The sequence below is a fragment of the Nerophis lumbriciformis genome, linkage group LG04 (genome assembly GCF_033978685.3).
Source record: "Nerophis lumbriciformis linkage group LG04, RoL_Nlum_v2.1, whole genome shotgun sequence".
NCBI classification, from domain to species: Eukaryota; Metazoa; Chordata; class Actinopteri; order Syngnathiformes; family Syngnathidae; genus Nerophis; species Nerophis lumbriciformis.
Window position 1 is genome coordinate 47762772 of NC_084551.2, and position 19808 is coordinate 47782579.

Here is a 19808-nt window from a genome sequence, read left to right on the forward strand (position 1 = left end):
ATGTAAATTATTTTTTAATGCAAAATGGTGACATTTGTCATACAAAATTCCGACTTTTATCACAATATTGCCAATTTTTTTGGTTGTTCTTGCAAAATTGTGACATTTTTTGAGTAAAACTATGACCTTTGTCATAATTTTGCCAAGTGAAATTCCAATTATTTTACAATATGGCAAAAATTTGAAAATCTTCCGATAAAATTGTGATTTTTGTCGAGTAAAATTACAACTATTTTTATAGAATAGCCACAATGTTAAGCTTTTGTTGTGAAATTGCGACTGTTATTGAGTAAAATTCCAACTTTTATCATAACATTGCATAAATGTTCAGTTTTTCTTGTAACATTTTGAAATTACGACTTTTCTTGTGAAATTGTGACCTTATTCTTGTGAAATTCCAACTCATTTTTCACAACAAGCTTGTTTATATTTGCATAGTATGTATATATTATTAATGTTGTAAATACACATCTTTATATATCTAGAAAGGGTGGTTTTAAAGAGGTAGGCCTTTTTCAGAGGTCTCAAGAAGGTAACAAATACAATAATGTGTGTGTATACGTGTATGTGTGTGTGTGTGTGTGTGAGCGGGAGAGTGATGGCTTGTGTCGGCACAGAAGTGTTATGTGCGTGCACCCGACTGTGAAATGAACGCCACCGTCAAGCCGACTCCACCCCTTCCTCTGACCCGCACAGCAGCCAGGGACACTGCTGAGGCAGGTGGTGTGTGTGTGTGTTGCTCCCCCCCCCCCTCCGCCAATAAAATGAAATAATACCATGTTGTGCAATTTGACATTTAAAGCAGTTATTTTATACGTCAGCTCGTCCAGCGTGGCTGTGAGAGAGTGTGGTGCATGTTGGTCACTGCTCCCGCTTCCTGCCGTGAGGCTGAACTGAGAAGCGGCCATGCCAAGCAGCTAAATGTGTTGCAGGTGTGCCCTCCAATTAGGACCCATGTGTGCCAACATGAGACTGCATGGATGAAGACCACGCAGGACAGACGGGATTCATACCACAATTGGGACAGAATGTGCAGGTTCAATGAGGCTACTCAAAATGAGGTAAATTAATTATTTTTTTTATCTTTTTTTTTTTTTTTTTAAATAATCACACTCTTGAACTGCGATTACCGTAAATTTCGGACTATAAGCAGCTATTTTTTTATTTTACCTTGGACCCGGCAGTTTATAAAATGGTGCGGCTAAATTATGTTGTTTTTTCTTTGCTACAACAGCCATAGTAAATATTTGTTAAAAAAAACAAAAATAAAAACAAGCAAATACACTTAACCTCTTGAGGCCCAAGCTGTTTTTTTACATGCTTTTTTTTATTTCTGTTTGCTATTTGGGCTTATTGGACCCTAATTAGACTAAAAACTAAGAATCATCTTTTAATATGATGTACAAACCCCGTTTCCATATGAGTTGGGAAATTGTGTTGGATGTAAATATAAACGGAATACAATGATTTGCAAATCATTTTGCAACATATTTGATGTTCAAACTGATAAAAAAAAAAATTTTGTTGCAAAAAATCATTAACTTTAGAATTTGATGCCAGCAACATGTGACAAAGAAGTTGGGAAAGGTGGCAATAAATACTGATAAAGTTGAGGAACGCTCATCACACACTTATTTGGAACATCCCACAGGTGAACAGGCAAATTGGGAACAGGTGGGTGCCATGATTGGGTATAAAAGTAGATTCCATGAAGTTCTCAGTCATTCACAAACAAGGATGGGGCGAGGGTCACCACTTTGTCAATAAATGCGTGAGCAAATTGTTGAACAGTTAAGAAAAACCTTTCTCAACCAGCTATTGCAAGGAATTTAGGGATTTCACCATCTACGGTTCGTAATATCATCAAAGGGTTCAGAGAATCTGGAGAAATCACTGCACGTAAGCAGCTAAGCCCGTGACTTTCGATCCCTCAGGCTGTACTGCATCAACAAGCGACATCAGTGTGTAAAGGATATCACCACATGGGCTCAGGAACACTTCAGAAACCCACTGTCAGTAACTACAGGTGGTCGCTACATCTGTAAGTGCAAGTTAAAACTCTCCTATGCAAGGCGAAAACCGTTTATCAACAACACCCAGAAACGCCGTCGGCTTCGCTGGGCCTAAGCTCATCTAAGATGGACTGATACAAAGTGAAAAAGTGTTCTGTGGTCTGACGAGTCCACATTTCAAATTGTTTTTGGAAACTGTGGACGTCGTGTCCTCTGGACCAAAGAGGAAAGAACCATCCGGATTGTTATAGGCGCAACGTTGAAAAGCCAGCATGTGTGATGGTATGGGGGTGTATTAGTGCCCAAGACATGGGTAACTTACACATCTGTGAAGGCGCCATTAATGCTGAAAGGTACATACAGGTTTTGGAGCAACATATGTTGCCATCCAAGCAACATTATCATGGACGCCCCTGCTTATTTCAGCAAGACAATGCCAAGCCACGTGTTACATCAATGTGGCTTCATAGTAAAAGAGTGCGGGTACTAGACTGGCCTGCCTGTAGTCCAGACCTGTCTCCCATTGAAAATGTGTGGCCCATTATGAAGCCTAAAATACCACAACGGAGACCCCCGGACTGTTGAACAACTTAAGCTGTACATCAAGCAAGAATGGGAAAGAATTCCACCTGAGAAGCTTAAAAAATGTGTCTCCTCAGTTCCAAAACGTTTACTGAGTGTTGTTAAAAGGAAAGGCCATGTAACACAGTGGTGAACATGCCCTTTCCCAACTACTTTGGCACGTGTTGCAGCCATGAAATTCTAAGTTAATTATTATTTGCAAAAAAAAAAAAAAAGTTTATGAGTTTGAACATCAAATATCTTGTCTTTGTAGTGCATTCAATTGAATATGGGTTGAAAAGGATTTGCAAGACATTGTATTCCGTTTATATTTACATCTAACACAATTTCCCAACTCATATGGAAACAGGGTTTGTACTTAGTCCATAAGTACACAAACGTGTACTTCATGTTTAGTGACATGCTAATTCTTACTTTAACAAATTCCATTGTATGTTATACTCTTCTGACACCACCAGATGGCAGTATAAGTGTCCACATAAGCGGCCATAAGACCCCAATTCAGTAGTGTACACAATTTTGGAAATAAGAGCTAAAAGGTGCTGTCCACGTATGTGGCCACTAAGCCTTTAGAGGTATAGGTGTTTTTATTGTTTTTGCTATGGCGCCATCTTATGGACGTGTTCGCTCACTGCAGGTTGCTGCTTCCATTCACGAGGAGTGTTTTTTTCTTCTTCTTCCAGCCGTCCATAGCGTGTCTACTCGTTTGGATTCTTCATTCATCAATCGCTTTACAATATAACTAAAACAATCCATACTTACTAAACCGTCTCATGTGTGATGTCTGTAGGAGTGTTTTCATGCATATTTGTACGTGCTATCGTAATGTACTGAAGCTAGCGCTGTTAGCATGAGCTAATATGCTAACACTTTTACGAGTGTCAGTGTTAGCATTATTAACTCGCAATGCCATTCTTTTTGAATTGTTTCGGTTTCACAAATTCCTCAGTAAATTCACCAAAACGTCACCGAGGAGTTCTAGCTGATTGGAGAGCTAGCTAGCTTCCGCACCTGCCGTGTCACAGACATTGTTAGGAAACAATTAAGTTATTTAAATAAATATTTACAAAATAGTTAGTATTATTAACTTACAATGGCATTAATTTTGTATTGTTTCAGTTACACAAATTTCTCAGTGAACTCACCAAAATGTCACCGTGGGGTTATTGAGTCTGTTTTAGCTGATTGGAGAGTTAGCTAGCACAGCTAGTGGGTCCATGGCGATGACTTTTGTTTTGTTTGATCATCCGTTTTACTACCTTGTTACCAACACCATTTGGAAACTATTAAGGTATGTAAATAAACATTTACATAATCTTTCTGTGTAAATAACTAATATCTGCAGCTTATAGTCCAGTGCGGCTAATATTTGGGATACTATTTATTTTCTCCTAAAATTCGGTGGGTGTGGCTTATATCCCGTTGCGCTTTATAGTCTGTAATCGTAATTATTCACAAGCTTTTAATTTGCAAAAAATTGCTAAAGATGTACCCGAGTATTTGGATACAAATAGAATTTGGTAGTCAGATTGTCATACAGGAACATTTTTTTTATGTTTTTGTCAGGTTCCAACACTGATGACATCTATTAAACAAGACAAGAAGCAAGGAATTAAACAGAGACAGAATTAAATTTGGCTCAATTGAGGAGGGACGTCTGGACTGTACTCTTTGCACAATCTCACCCCGCTCTGACGAAAGATTGTACGCCTCCTCTTTTATCTGGACTTTCCCTGATTACATGGCAACCGCTGTTTCTAAGAGACGGGGGTCGTAAACAGCCATCGCCTTTGATTACAAACAGTTCAAAGAAAAGGTCTCCTTGAGGGGAGTCTGGTCCTGCTTCCTCTCCGCTTTGTAGTTCTCGGGTCAAGACAAAATCTTTCTGTGGATTACAATGCATCAAAAAAACAGAACACCCTCATGTTGCTTCCCATCCTACACAGTGGAGTTTTACAAGCCTTCTTCTTGGTAGGATCAAAGACAGCTTTTGTCCTCTCGCCCGGAACTCATGGCAACACAAAGTTTTGTGATAACTTAGATACAATTATTCTGACAGTTTTACTGAACTGCACGTCATTGATTAGCGCTCAGCCAGTGTTCGGTCCGCGCGGATAAGCTGCGTGTTACAGACATTGTTAGGAAACAATTAAATTATTTAAATAAATATTTACAAAATAGATAGTATTATTAACTTACAATGGAATTAACTTTGTATTGTTTCGGTTCCACAAATTCCTCAGTGAACTCACCAAAATGTCACCGTGGGGTTATTGAGTCTGTTTAGCTGATTGGAGAGTTAGCTAGCGCAGCTAGTGCGTCCATGACGATGACTTTTGTTTTGTTTGATCAGCCGTTTTACTGCCGTGTTACCGACACCATTTGGAAACAATTAAGGTATGTAAATAAGCATTTACATAATCTTTCTGTGTAAATAACTAATTTCTGCAGCTTATAGTCCAGTGCGGCTAATATTTGGGATACTATTTTTTTTCTACTAAAATTCGGTGGGTGTGGCTTATATCCCGTTGCGCTTTATAGTCTGTAAACGTAATTATTCACAGGCTTTTAATTTTTCTAAAATTTGCTAAAAAAATACCGGAATATTTGGATACAAATATAGTTTGTTAGTCAGAATGTCATACAGGAACATTTTTTTACTGTTTTTGTCAGGTTCAAACACTGATGACAAGACACGAAGCAAGGAATTAAACAGAGACAGAATTAAATTTGGCTCAATTGAGGAGAGACGTCTGGACTGTACTCTTTGCACAGTCTCACCACGCTCTGACGAAAGATTGTACGCCTCCTCTTTTATCTGGACTTTCCCTGATTACATGGCAACAGCTGTTTCTAAGGGACGGGGGTCGTAAACAGCCATTGCCTTTGATTACAAACAGTTCAAAGAAAAGGTCGCCTTGAGGGGAGTCTGGTCCTGCTTCCTCTCCGCTTTGTAGTTCTCGGGTCAAGACAAAATCTTTCTGTGGATTACAATGCATCAAAGAAACAGAACACCCTCATGTTGCTTCCCATCCTACACAGTGGAGTTTTACATGCCTTCTTCTTGGTAGGATCAAAGACAGCTTTTGTCCTCTCGCCCGGTAATAACTTAGATACAATTATTCTGACAATTTTACTGAACTGCAGGTCATTGATTAGCTCTCAGCCAGTGTTCGGTCCGCGCGCATAAGCGAGAATCTATTCAGAGAGACCAAAAATGTCCGATACTTACTCATCATGAAACATTTCCATCTCAACACTCTTCCGTCGCATCACCACTGGAACCTCCGACCAGCAGCCAGTACAGCGGCGCCATCGTGACAACAAAGAACAAGGACAACTACAATCAATACATTTGCTAGAAAGAAGGCGTTTGCCAGCACTTGAACCTCAATTATTGCAAGATGGAACCGAGCTGAGGCGCGCGCGTCACCCCTCCAACCGACCTCCGCATGCACGCAATCACTTTCACCTTTGGAGAAAATAACATCCTGGAGCGCGGGGCCGAGTTGTCCTCTGTGTGCATTAGAATAATGGCCGCCGGGGGCCCCTCGCACTCACCTAATAATGATAAATTGGATTTCAAGGTCGTGCGCGCGGAAGCATTCGCTCGGCCACTTCATTAGGTACACAAGTCAATGCCATACGAAACAGAGAGGTATTCTCCTGACAACACAGGTTTTGTGACAGCTTGTACCTCCAAAAAAAAAATCATTTTGCAAAATTAAAATAATTAAAATTAATAAGCGCAATTTTAACATGTAACATGTCTGAAAAAAACTTTAAGATAATGTACAAAAAAAACAATACAATAAAATGTAGTATAAACAAATACACTCATGTTATGAAGTAATGTACAGTATTTACCTTGGAGAGTGGACTTCTATGTTTCTTTCTTCCAGCTGCTTCCCCGTCAAGCACACCATCAGCAGCTTCTCTATATGTTCATGGATAAAAGCCCGCAGTTTAAATGTTACATCAATGTCCTTCAACTCGCGTTCATCGACTCGTTCTTAGAGATGTCTGATAATGGCTTTTTTGCCGATATTGTCCAACTCTTAATTACCGATTCCGATATCAACCGATACCGATATATACAGTCGAGAAATTAACACATTATTATGCTTAATTTTGTTGTGATGCTGCCCCGCTGGATGCATTTACAAGGTTTTCCAAAATAAATCAACTCAAGTTATGGAAAAAAATGCCAACATGGCACTGCCATATTTATTATTGAAGTAATAAAGTGCATTATTTTTTTTAACATGCCTCAAAACAGCAGCTTGGAATTTGGGACATGCTCTCCCTGAGTGAGCATGAGGAGGTTGAGGTGGGCGGGGTTGGGGGTGGGGAGGCTGGGTTTAGGTAGGGGGTAGCAAGGGGTGTATATTGTAGCGTCCCGACAGAGTTAGTGCTGCAAGGGTTTCTGGGTATTTGTTCTGTTGTGTTTATGTTGTGTTACGGTGCAAATGTTCTCCCGAAATGTGTTTGTCATTCTTGTTTGGTGTGGGTTCACAGTGTGGCGCACATTTGCAACAGTGTTAAAGTTGTTTATACGGCCAACCTCAGTGTGACCTGTATGGCTGTTGACCAAGTATGCCTTGGATTGGGCCGGCACGCAAAGGCAGTGCCTTTAAGGTTTATTGGCTCTCTGTACTTCTCCCTACGTCCGTGTACACAGCGGCGTTTTAAAAAGTCATACATTTTACTTTTTGAAACTGATACCGATAATTTTGAAACCGGTACCGATAATTTCCGATATTACATTTTAAAGCATTTATCAGCCGATAATATCGGCAGTCCGATATTATCGGACATCCCTACTCATTCTGCTTTAGTATGGTGCAGACTACTGTACCAGTGCTATGCTCCAACTGCTCAACGGTGCTAGCTAGCGACTTGCTCTGTTTTTTTAATGATTTCTTTCTTTAATTCAATAAATATCCACTTTTTCTAAGCTCTGTACTTCGCACTCACTTTTTTTTTCCCATGCTTGGAAAAACAAAGTGATGTCCTTCTCTAATACAAGCTAATGTTAGTAAGACCGGATGTTTGAAAAGACAAATCAACCAGTGAGGGGATTACATGAGATGGCGAGTAGATGGGTATGGTGACACTTGGTTGTTTGAATCAATGATTAGTTAATTGAGTTGACGACGAGACGGGTGGGTTGATGATTAGTTGACTGAGGGATCAGATAGTTGGGTACGTTGATGAGTTGACTGAAATGAGGATGTGATAATTGGTTAAACTGACGCCTAGACAGGTAAGTTGATTGGCACCCAGGTGATGATCAGATCATTGGGTGAGTTAATGACTAGACAGGTGAGTTATTAATTAGTCGACTGAAGTGATGATTAGATAGTTAGGTGAGCTGCCAACTAGATGGGTGAGATGACAATAAATCAACTCAGGTGAAAATCAGATAGTTGGGTGAGCTGACGACTAGACGGGAGAGTTGATAACTAGTCAACTAAGGGGACGATAAAATAGGTGAGCTGGTGACTAGACGAGTGAGTTGATAGTTGGGTGCACTGATGATTAGTCGATATCAGATAATTGGGTGAATTAAAGACTAGACTGGTTGGACTCAGGTTATGATCAGATTGTGGGGTGAGCTGACGACTAGACGGGTGAGTTGATGATCAGATAGTTGGGTGAGCTGATAATTAGTCGATTAAGGTGATGATCAGATAATTGGGCGAGTTAACGACGACATAGGTGAGTTAGATGATTAGTCCACTCAGGTGACGATCAGATTGTTAGGTGAGCTGACGACTAGACGGGTGAGTTGATTATCAGATAATGGGGTGAGCTGATGATTAGTCAACTAAGGTGATGATCAGATAATTGGGTGAGTTAACGATGAGATAGGTGAGTAGGATAATTAGTCCACTCAGGTGACAATCAGATTGTTGGGTGAGCTGACGACTATACGGGTGAGTTGATAGCTATCCGATTGAGGTGACGATCAAATAGTTGGGTGAGATGATGACTAGATGGGTGGGTTGATGATTAGTTGATTGAGGGATCAGATAGTTTGGTACGTTGATGAGTTGACTGAGTTGAGGATGTGATAATTGGTTAAACTGACGACTAGACAGGTAAGTTGATGGGCACCCAGGTGATAATCAGATCATTGGGTGAGTTAATGACTAGACAGGTGAGTTATTAATTAGTCGACTGAAGTGATGATTAGATAGTTAGGTGAGCTACCAACTAGATGGGTTTCTGGAGAATAAATCAACTCAGGTGAAAATCAGATAGTTGGGTGAGCTTACGACTAGACAGGAGAGTTGATAACTAGTCAACTAAGGGAACAATAAAATAGGTCTAGATGAGTGAGTTGATGATCAGATAGTTGGGTGCACTGATAATTAGTCGATATCAGATAATTGGGTGAATTAAAGACTAGACTGGTTAGACTCAGGTTATGATCAGATTGTGGGGTGAGCTGATGACTAGACGGGTGAGTTGATGATCAGATAGTTGGGTGAGCTGATAATTAGTCGACTAAGGTGATGATCAGATAATTGGGTGAGTTAACGACGAGATAGGTGAGTTAGATAATTAGTCCACTCAGGTGACAATCAGATTGTTAGGTGAGTTGACGACTAGACGGGTGAGTTGATGATCAGATAAATGGGTGAGCTGGTAATTAGTCCACTAAGGTGATGATCAGATAATTGGGTGAGTTAACGACGAGATAGGTGAGTTGGATAATTAGTCCACTCAGGTGACAATCAGATTGTTAGGTGAGCTGACGACTAGACGGGTGAGTTGATAGCTATTTAATTGAGTAGACGGGTGGGTTGACTGAGGGATCGGATAGTTTGGTACGTTGATGAGTTGACAGAGTTAAGGATGTGATAATTGGTTAAACTGACGACTAGACAGGTAAGTTGACGATCAGATTGTTAGGTGAGTTGATGACTAGACGGTGAGTTGATGATCAGATAATGGGGTGTGCTGGTAATTAGTCGACTAAGGTGATGATCAGATAATTGGGTGAGTTAATGACTAGACAGGTGACTTGTTAATTAGCCGACAGAAGTGATGATCACATAGTTAGGTGAGCTGACAACTAGACGGGTGAGATGAGAATAAATCAACTCTGGTGATGATCAGATAGTTGGGTGAGCTGATGACTAGACGAAAGAGTTGATACCTAGTCGACTAAGGTGACGATAAAATAGTTCGGTTAGCTGATGACTAGACGGGTGAGTTGATGATCAGATAGTTGGGTGCACTGTTAATTAGTCGATCAGGTACTTGGGTGAATTTAAGACTAGACAGGTTAGTTGATAATTAGTCGACTCGGGTGATGATCAGATTGTGGGGTGAGCTGACGACTAGACGGGTGAGTTGATGATCAGATAGTTGGGTGAGCTGATAATTAGTCAACTAAGGTGAAGATCAGATGATTGGGTGAGTTAACGACGAGATAGGTGAGTTGGATAATTAGTCCACTCATGTGACGATCAGATTGTTCGGTGAGCTGACGACTAGACATGTGAGTTGATGATTAGATAGTTGGGTGAGCTGATAATAAGTCTACTCAAGTAATGCTCAGATAGTTGGGTGAGCTGACGACTAGACGGGTGAGTTGATAGTCAACCAAAGTGATGATCATACAGTTGGGTGAGCTGACCACTAGACGGGTAGGTTGATGATTAGTCAACCAAAGTAATGATCATATAGTAGAGTGAGCTGACGAGTAGACGGGTGTGTTGATAGTTAATTAGTAAACCAAAGTGATGATCATATAGTTGGGTGAGCTGACGACTATACGGGTGTGTTGATTGTTAATTAGTCAACCAAAGTGATGATCATATAGTTGGGTAAACTGACGACTAGATGGGTGAGTTGATAATTAGTCAATCAAAGTGATGATCATATAGTTGGGTGAGCTGATGACTAGACGGGTAGATTGATAATTAGTAAACCAAAGTGATGATCATATAGTTGGGTGAACTGATGACTAGACGGGTGAGTTGATAATTAGTCAACCAAAGTGATGATCATATAGTTGGGTGAGCTGAGGACTAGACGGGTAGATTGATATTTAGTAAACCAAAGTGATGATCATATAGTTGGGTGAACTGATGACTAGACGGGTGAGTTGATAATTAGTCAACCAAAGTGATGATCATATAGTTGGGTGAGCTGAGGACTAGACGGGCGAGTTGATGATTAGTCAACCAAAGTGATGATCATATAGTTGGGTGACCTGATGACGAGATGGGTGTGTTGATAATGAATTACTAAACCAAAGTGATGATCATATAGTTGGGTGAACTGATGACTAGATGTGTAAGTTGATTATTAATTAGACAGCCATAGTGATAATCATATAGTTAGGTGAGCTGACGACTAGACGGGTAGGTTGATAATTAGTCAACCAAAGTGATTATCATATAGTTGGGTGAGCTGACGACTAGACGGGTGAGTTGATAATTAGTCAACCAAAGTGATGATCTTATAGTTGGGTGAGCTGACGACTAGACGGGTGAGTGGATAATTAGTCAACCAAAGTGATGATCATATAGTTGGGTGAACTGATGACTAGACGTGTAAGTTGATAATTAATTAGACAGCCATAGTGATAATCATATAGTTAGGTGAGCTGACGACTAGACGGGTAGGTTGATAATTAGTCAACCAAAGTGATTATCATATAGTTGGGCGAGCTGACGAATAGACGGGTGAGTTGATAATTAGTCAACCAAAGTGATGATCTTATAGTTGGGTGAGCTGACAACTAGACGGGTGAGTGGATAATTAGTCAACCAAAGTGATGATCATATAGTTGGGTGAGCTGACAACTAGACGGGTGAGTTAATAATTAATTAGTCAACCAAAGTGATGATCATATAATTGGCTGAGCTGACGGCTAGACGGGTGAGTTGATAATAAGTCAACCAAAGTGATGATCATATAGTTGGGTGAACTGATGACTCGACGGGTGAGTTAAAAATGAATTAGTCAACCAAAGTGATTATCATATAGTTGGGTGAGCTGACGACTAGACGGGTGTGTTGATAATTAAATAGTCAACCAAAGTGATGATCATATAGTTGGGTGAGCTGACGACTAGACGGGTGAGTTGATAATTAGTCAACCAAAATAATGATCATAAAGTTGGGTGAACTGACGACTAGACGGGTGAGTTGATAATTAGTCAACCAAAGTGATGATCATATAGTTGGTTGAGCTGACGACTAGACTGGTGTGTTGATAATTAATTAGTCAACCAAAGTGATTATCATATAGTTGGGTGGGCTGACGACTAGACGGGTGAGTTAATAATTAATTAGTCAACCAAAGTGATGATCATATATTTGGGTGAGCTGATGACTAGACGGGTGAGTTGATAATTAGTCAACCAAAATGATGATCATATAGTTGGGTGAACTGACGACTAGACGGGTGAGTTGATAATTAATTAGTCAACCAAAGTGATGATCATATAGTTGGGTGAACTGATGACTCGACGGGTGAGTTGATATTTATTTAGTCAACCAAAGTGATTATCATATAATTGGGTGAGCTGACGACTAGATGGGTGAGTTGATAATTAGTCAACCAAAGTGATGATCATATAGTTGGGTGAACTGATGACTAGACGTGTAAGTTGATAATTAATTAGACAGCCATAGTGATAATCATATAGTTAGGTGAGCTGACGACTAGACGGGTAGGTTGATAATTAGTCAACCAAAGTGATTATCATATAGTTGGGCGAGCTGACGACTAGACGGGTGAGTTGATAATTAGTCAACCAAAGTGATGATCTTATAGTTGGGTGAGCTGACAACTAGACGGGTGAGTGGATAATTAGTCAACCAAAGTGATGATCATATAGTTGGGTGAGCTGACAACTAGACAGGTGAGTTAATAATTAATTAGTCAACCAAAGTGATGATCATATAATTGGGTGAGCTGACGGCTAGATGGGTGAGTTGATAGTAAGTCAACGAAAGTGATGATCATATAGTTGGGTGAACTGATGACTCGACGGGTGAGTTCAAAATTAATTAGTCAACCAAAGTGATTATTATATAGTTGGGTGAGCTGACGACTAGACGGGTGTGTTGATAATTAATTAGTCAACCAAAGTGATGATCATATAGTTGGGTGAGCTGACGACTACACGGGTGAGTTGATAATTAGTCAACCAAAATAATGATCATAAAGTTGGGTGAACTGACGACTAGACGGGTGAGTTGATAATTAGTCAAACAAAGTGATGATCATATAGTTGGTTGAGCTGACGACTAGACTGGTGTGTTGATAATTAATTAGGCAACCAAAGTGATTAACTTTGGTTGACTAATGGGTGAGCTAGTTCGGTGAGCTGACGACTAGACGGGTGAGTTGATAATTAATTAGTCAACCAAAGTGATGATCATATAGTTGGGTGAACTGATGACTTGACGGGTGAGTTGATATTTATTTAGTCAGCCAAAGTGATTATCATATAGTTGGGTGAGCTGACGACTAGACGGGTGAGTTGATAATTAGTCAACCAAAGTGATGATCATATAGTTGGGTGAACTGACGACTGGACAGGTGAGTTGATAATTAGTCAACCAAAGTGATGATCATATAGTTGGGTGAGCTGACCACTAGACGGGTGAGTTGATAATTAGTCAACCAAAGTGATGATCATATAGTTGGTTGAACTGATGACTCGACGGGTGAGTTGATAATTAATTAGTCAACCAAAATGATGATCATATAGTTGGGTGAACTGATGACTAGACGGGTGAGTTGATAATTAGTCAACCAAAGTGATGATCATATAGTTGGGTGAGCTGACGACTAGACGGGTGAGTTGATAATTAATTAGTCAACCAAAGTGATGATCATATAGTTGGGTGAGCTGACGACTAGACGGGTGAGTTGATAATTAGTCAACCAAAGTGATGATCATATAGTTGGTTGAACTGATGACTCGACGGGTGAGTTGATAATTAATTAGTCAACCAAAATGATGATCATATAGTGGGGTGAGCTGACGACTAGACGGGTGAGTTGATAATTAGTCAACCAAAGTGATGATCATATAGTTGGGTGAGCTGACGACTAGACGGGTGAGTTGATAATTAATTAGTCAACCAAAGTGATGATCATATAGATGGGTGAGTTGATGACTAGATGGGTGAGTTGATAATTAATTTTTTCAACCAAAGTGATGATCATATAGTTGGGTGAGCTGACGACTAGACGGGTGTGTTGATAAATAATTAGTCAACCAAAGTGATGATCATATAGTTGGGTGAGCTGACGACGAGACGGGTGAGTTGATAATTAATTAGTCAACCAAAGTGATGATCATATAGTTGGGTGAGCTGACGACTAGACGGGTGAGTTGATAATTATTTAGTCAACCAAAGTGATGATCATATAGTTGGGTTAGCTGACGACTAGACGGGTGTGTTGATAATTAATTAGTCAACCAAAGTGATGATCATGTAGTTGGGTGAGCTGACGACGAGACGGGTGAGTTGATAATTAATTAGTCAACCAAAGTGATGATCACATAGTTGGGTGAGCTGACGACTAGACGGGTGAGTTGATAATTAGTCAACCAAAGTGATTATCATATAGTTGGGTGAGCTGATGACAAGACGGGTGAGTTGATAATTAATTAGTCAACCAAAGTGATGATCATATAGTTGGGTGAGCTGACGACTAGACGGGTGTGTTGATAATTAGTTAACCAAAGTGATGATCATATAGTTGGGTGGGCTGACGACGAGACGGGTGAGTTGATAATTAATTAGTCAACCAAAGTGATGATCATATAGTTGGGTGAGCTGACGACTAGACGGGTGTGTTGATAATTAGTCAACCAAAGTGATGATCATATACGTGTATTTGGGTGGGCTGACGACGAGACGGGTGAGTTGATAATTAATTAGTCAACCAAAGTGATGATCATATAGTTGGGTGAGCTGACGACTAGACGGGTGAGTTGATAATTAATTAGTCAACCAAAGCGATGATCATATAGTTGGGTGAGCTGACGACTAGACGGGTGTGTTGATAATTAATCAGTCAACCGAAGTGATGATCATATAGTTGGGTGAGCTGAAGACTAGACGGGTGTGTTGATAATTAATTAGTCAACCAAAGTGATGATAATATAGTTGGGTGAGCTGACGACTCCTCGAGTGAGTTGTTAATTATTTAGTCAACCAATGTTATGATCATATAGTTGGGTGAGCTGATGACTAGACGGGTGTGTTGATAATTAATTAGTCAACCAAAGTGATGATCATATAGTTGGGTGAGCTGACAACTAGACGGGTGAGTTGATAATTAGTCAACCAAAATGATGATCATATAGTTGGGTGAGCTGATGACTAGACGGGTGTGTTGATAATTAATTAGTCAACCAAAGTGATGATAATATAGTTGGGTGAGCTGACGACTAGACGGGTGTGTTGATAATTAATTAGTCAATCAAAGTGTTAAACATATAGTTGGTGAGCTGACGACTAGACGGGTGAGTTGATAATTAGTCAACCAAAGTGATGATCATATAGTTGGGTGAGCTGACGACTAGACGGGTGAGTTGATAATTAATTAGTCAACCAAAGTGATGATCATATAGTTGGTGAGCTGACGACTAGACGGGTGAGTTAATAATTAATTACTCAACCAAAGTGATGATCATATAGTTGGGTGACCTGACGACTAGATGGGTGAGTTGATAATTTATTAGTCAACCAAAGTGATGATCATATAGTTGGGTGAGCTGACGACCAGACGGGTGAGTTGATAATTAATTACTCAACCAAAGTGATGATCATATAGTTGGGTGAGCTGACGACTAGACGGGTGTGTTGATAATTAATTAGTCATCCAAAGTGATGGATCATATAGTTGGGTGAGCTGACGACTAGACGGGTGAGTTAATAATTAATTAGTCAACCAAAGTGATGATCATATAATTGGGTGAGCTGACGACTAGACGGGTGAGTTGATAATTAGTCAACCAAAGAGATGATCATATAGTTGGGTGAGCTGACGACTAGATGGGTGAAATGATAATTTAGTAGTCAACCAAAATGATGATCATATATTTGGGTGAACTGATGACTCGACGGGTGAGTTGATAATTAATTAGTCAACCAAAGTGATGATCATATCGTTGGGTGAACTGATGACTCGACGGGTGAGTTGATAATTAATTAGTCAACCAAAATGATGATCATATAGTTGGATGAGCTGACGACTAGACGGGTGAGTTGATAATTAGTCAACCAAAGTGATGATCATATAGTTGGGTGAGCTGAGGACTAGACGGGCAAGTTGATGATTAGTCAACCAAAGTGATGATCATATAGTTGGGTGACCTGATGACGAGATGGGTGTGTTGATAATGAATTACTAAACCAAAGTGATGATCTTATAGTTGGGTGAGCTGACGACTAGATGGGTGAGTTGATAATTAGTCAACCAAAGTGATGATCATATAGTTGGGTGAACTGATGACTAGACGTGTAAGTTGATAATTAATTAGTCAGCCATAGTGATAATCATATAGTTAGGTGAGCTGACGACTAGACGGTTAGGTTGATAATTAGTCAACCAAAGTGATTATCATATAGTTGGGTGAGCTGACAACTAGACGGTTGAGTTTATAATTAGTCAACCAAAGTGATGATCTTATAGTTGGGTGAGCTGACGACTCCTCGGGTGAGTTGTTAATTATTTAGTCAACCAATGTTATGATCATATAGTTGGGTGAGCTGATGACTAGACGGGTGTGTTGATAATTAATTAGTCAACCAAAGTGATGATCATATAGTTGGGTGAGCTGATGACTAGACGGGTGAGTTGATAATTAGTCAACCAAAATGATGATCATATAGTTGGGTGAGCTGACGACTAGACGGTTGTGTTGATAATTAGTCAACCAAAGTGATGATCATATAGTTGGGTGAGCTGACGACTAGACGGGTGAGTTAATAATTCATTAGTCAACCAAAGTGATGATCATATAGTTGGGTGAGCTGACGACTAGACGGGTGAGTTGATAATTAATTAGTCAACCAAAGTGATGATCATATAGTTGGTGAGCTGACGACTAGACGGGTGAGTTAATAATTAATTAGTCAACCAAAGTGATGATCATATACTTGGGTGAGCTGACGACTAGACGGGTGAGTTGATAATTAATCAACCAAACTGATGATCATATAGTTGGGTGAACTGATGACTCGACGGGTGAGTTGATGATTAATTAGTCAATCAAAGTGATGATCACATAGTTTGGTGAGCTGACGACTAGATGGGTGAGTTGAAAATTTATTAGTCAACCAAAGTGATGATCAAATAGTTGGGTGAGCTGACGACTAGACGGGTGAGTTGATAATTAATTACTCAACCAAAGTGATGATCATATAGTTGGGTGAGCTGACGACTAGACGGGTGTGTTGATAATTAATTAGTCAACCAAAGTGATGATCATATAGTTGGGTGAGCTGACGACTAGACGGGTGAGTTAATAATTATTTAGTCAACCAAAGTTATGATCATATAATTGGGTGAGCTGACGACTAGACGGGTGAGTTGATAATTAACCAACCAAAGTGATGATCATTTAGTTGGGTGAACTGATCACTCGACGGGTGAGTTGATAATTAATTAGTCAACCAAAGAGATGATCATATAGTTGGGTGAGCTGACTACTAGATGGGTGAGTTGATAATTAATTAGTCAACCAAAGTGATGATCATATAGTTGGGTGAACTGATGACTCGACGGGTGAGTTGATAATTAATTAGTCAACCAAAGTGATTATCATGTAGTTGGGTGAGCTGACGACTAGACGGGTGAGTTGATAATTAGTCAACCAAAGTGATGATCATATAGTTGGGTGAGCTGAGGACTAGACGGGCAAGTTGATGATTAGTCAACCAAAGTGATGATCATATAGTTGGGTGACCTGATGACGAGATGGGTGTGTTGATAATGAATTACTAAACCAAAGTGATGATCATATAGTTGGGTGAGCTGACGACTAAATGGGTGAGTTGATTATTAGTCAACCAAAGTGATGATCATATAGTTGGGTGAACTGATGACTAGACGTGTAAGTTGATAATTAATTAGACAGCCATAGTGATAATCATATAGTTAGGTGAGCTGACGACTAGATGGGTAGGTTGATAATTAGTCAACCAAAGTGATTATCATATAGTTGGGCGAGCTGACGAATAGACGGGTGAGTTTATAATTAGTCAACCAAAGTGATGATCTTATAGTTGGGTGAGCTGACGACTAGACGGGTGAGTGGATAATTAGTCAACCAAGGTGATGATCATATAGTTGAGTGAGCTGACGACTAGACGGGCGAGTTGATGATTAGTCAACCAAAGTGATGATCATATAGTTGGGTGAGCTGACAACTAGATGGGTGAGTTAATAATTAATTAGTCAACCAAAGTGATGATCATATAGTTGGGTGAACTGATGACTCGACAGGTGAGTTGATCATTAATTAGTCAACCAAAGTGATGATCAATTAGTTGGGTGAACTGATTACTAGACGTGTAAGTTGATAATTAATTAGACAGCCATAGTGATAATCATATAGTTAGGTGAGCTGACGACTAGACGGGTAGGTTGATAATTAGTCAACCAAAGTGATTATCATATAGTTGGGTGAGCTGACGACTAGACGGGTGAGTTGATAATTAGTCAACCAAAGTGATGATCTTATAGTTGAGTTAGCTGACGACTAGACGGGTGAGTGGATAATTAGTCAACCAAAGTGATTATCATATAGTTGGGTGAGCTGACGACTAGACGGGTGAGTTGATAATTAGTCAACCAAAGTGATGATCTTATAGTTGGGTGAGCTGACGACTAGACGGGTGAGTGGATAATTAGTCAACCAAAGTGATGATCATATAGTTGGGTGAGTTGACAACTAGACGGGTGAGTTGATAATTAGTCAACCAAAGTGATGATCTTATAGTTGGGTGAGCTGACGACTAGATGGGTGAGTGGATAATTAGTCAACCAAAGTGATGATCATATAGTTGGGTGAGCTGACGACTAGACGGGCGAGTTGATGATTAGTCAACCAAAGTGATGATCATATAGTTGGGTGAACTGAAGACTAGACGTGTAAGTTGATAATTAATTAGACAGCCATAGTGATGATCATATAGTTGGGTGAGCTGACGACTAGACGGGTGAGTTGATAATTAATTAGTCAACCAAAGTGATGATCATATACTTGGGTGAGCTGACGACTAGACGGGTGAGTTGATAATCAACCAAACTGATGATCATATAGTTGGGTGAACTGATGACTCGACGGGTGAGTTGATGATTAATTAGTCAATCAAAGTGATGATCACATAGTTTGGTGAGCTGACGACTAGATGGGTGAGTTGAAAATTTATTAGTCAACCAAAGTGATGATCATATAGTTGGGTGAGCTGACAACTAGACGGGTGAGTTGATAATTAATTACTCAACCAAAGTGATGATCATATAGTTGGGTGAGCTGACGACTAGACGGGTGTGTTCATAATTAATTAGTCAACCAAAGTGATGATCATATAGTTGGGTGAGCTGACGACTAGACGGGTGAGTGAATAATTATTTAGTCAACCAAAGTTATGATCATATAATTGGGTGAGCTGACGACTAGACGGGTGAGTTGATAATTAACCAACCAAAGTGATGATCATTTAGTTAGGTGAACTGATCACTCGACGGGTGAGTTGATAATTAATTAGTCAACCAAAGAGATGATCTTATAGTTGGGTGAGCTGACTACTAGATTGGTGAGTTGATAATTAATTACTCAACCAAAATGATGATCATATAGTTGGGTGAACTGATGACTCGACGGGTGAGTTGATAATTAATTAGCCAACCAAAGTGATGATCATAAAGTTGGGTGAACTGATGACTCGACGGGTGAGTTGATAATTAATTAGTCAACCAAAGTGATTATCATGTAGTTGGGTGAGCTGACGACTAGACGGGTGAGTTGATAATTAGTCAACCAAAGTGATGATCATATAGTTGGGTGAGCTGAGGACTAGACGGGGGAGTTGATGATTAGTCAACCAAAGTGATGATCATATAGTTGGGTGACCTGATGACGAGATGGGTGTGTTGCTAATGAATTACTAAACCAAAGTGATGATCATATAGTTGGGTGAGCTGACGACTAAA

At 39.8% G+C, this 19808-nt stretch overlaps 1 long non-coding RNA gene across 1 annotated transcript in view; it reads left to right on the forward strand.

Moving 5' to 3' along the window:
* Positions 1–829: 829 nt before the first annotated feature.
* Positions 830–19808, forward strand: part of LOC140678756 (uncharacterized) — a 48123-nt gene continuing 29144 nt past the window's right edge. Inside the window, exon 1 of the long non-coding RNA XR_012050380.1 lies at positions 830–1061. This is a non-coding gene — a long non-coding RNA (uncharacterized lncRNA). The remainder of the gene's footprint in view (positions 1062–19808) is intronic.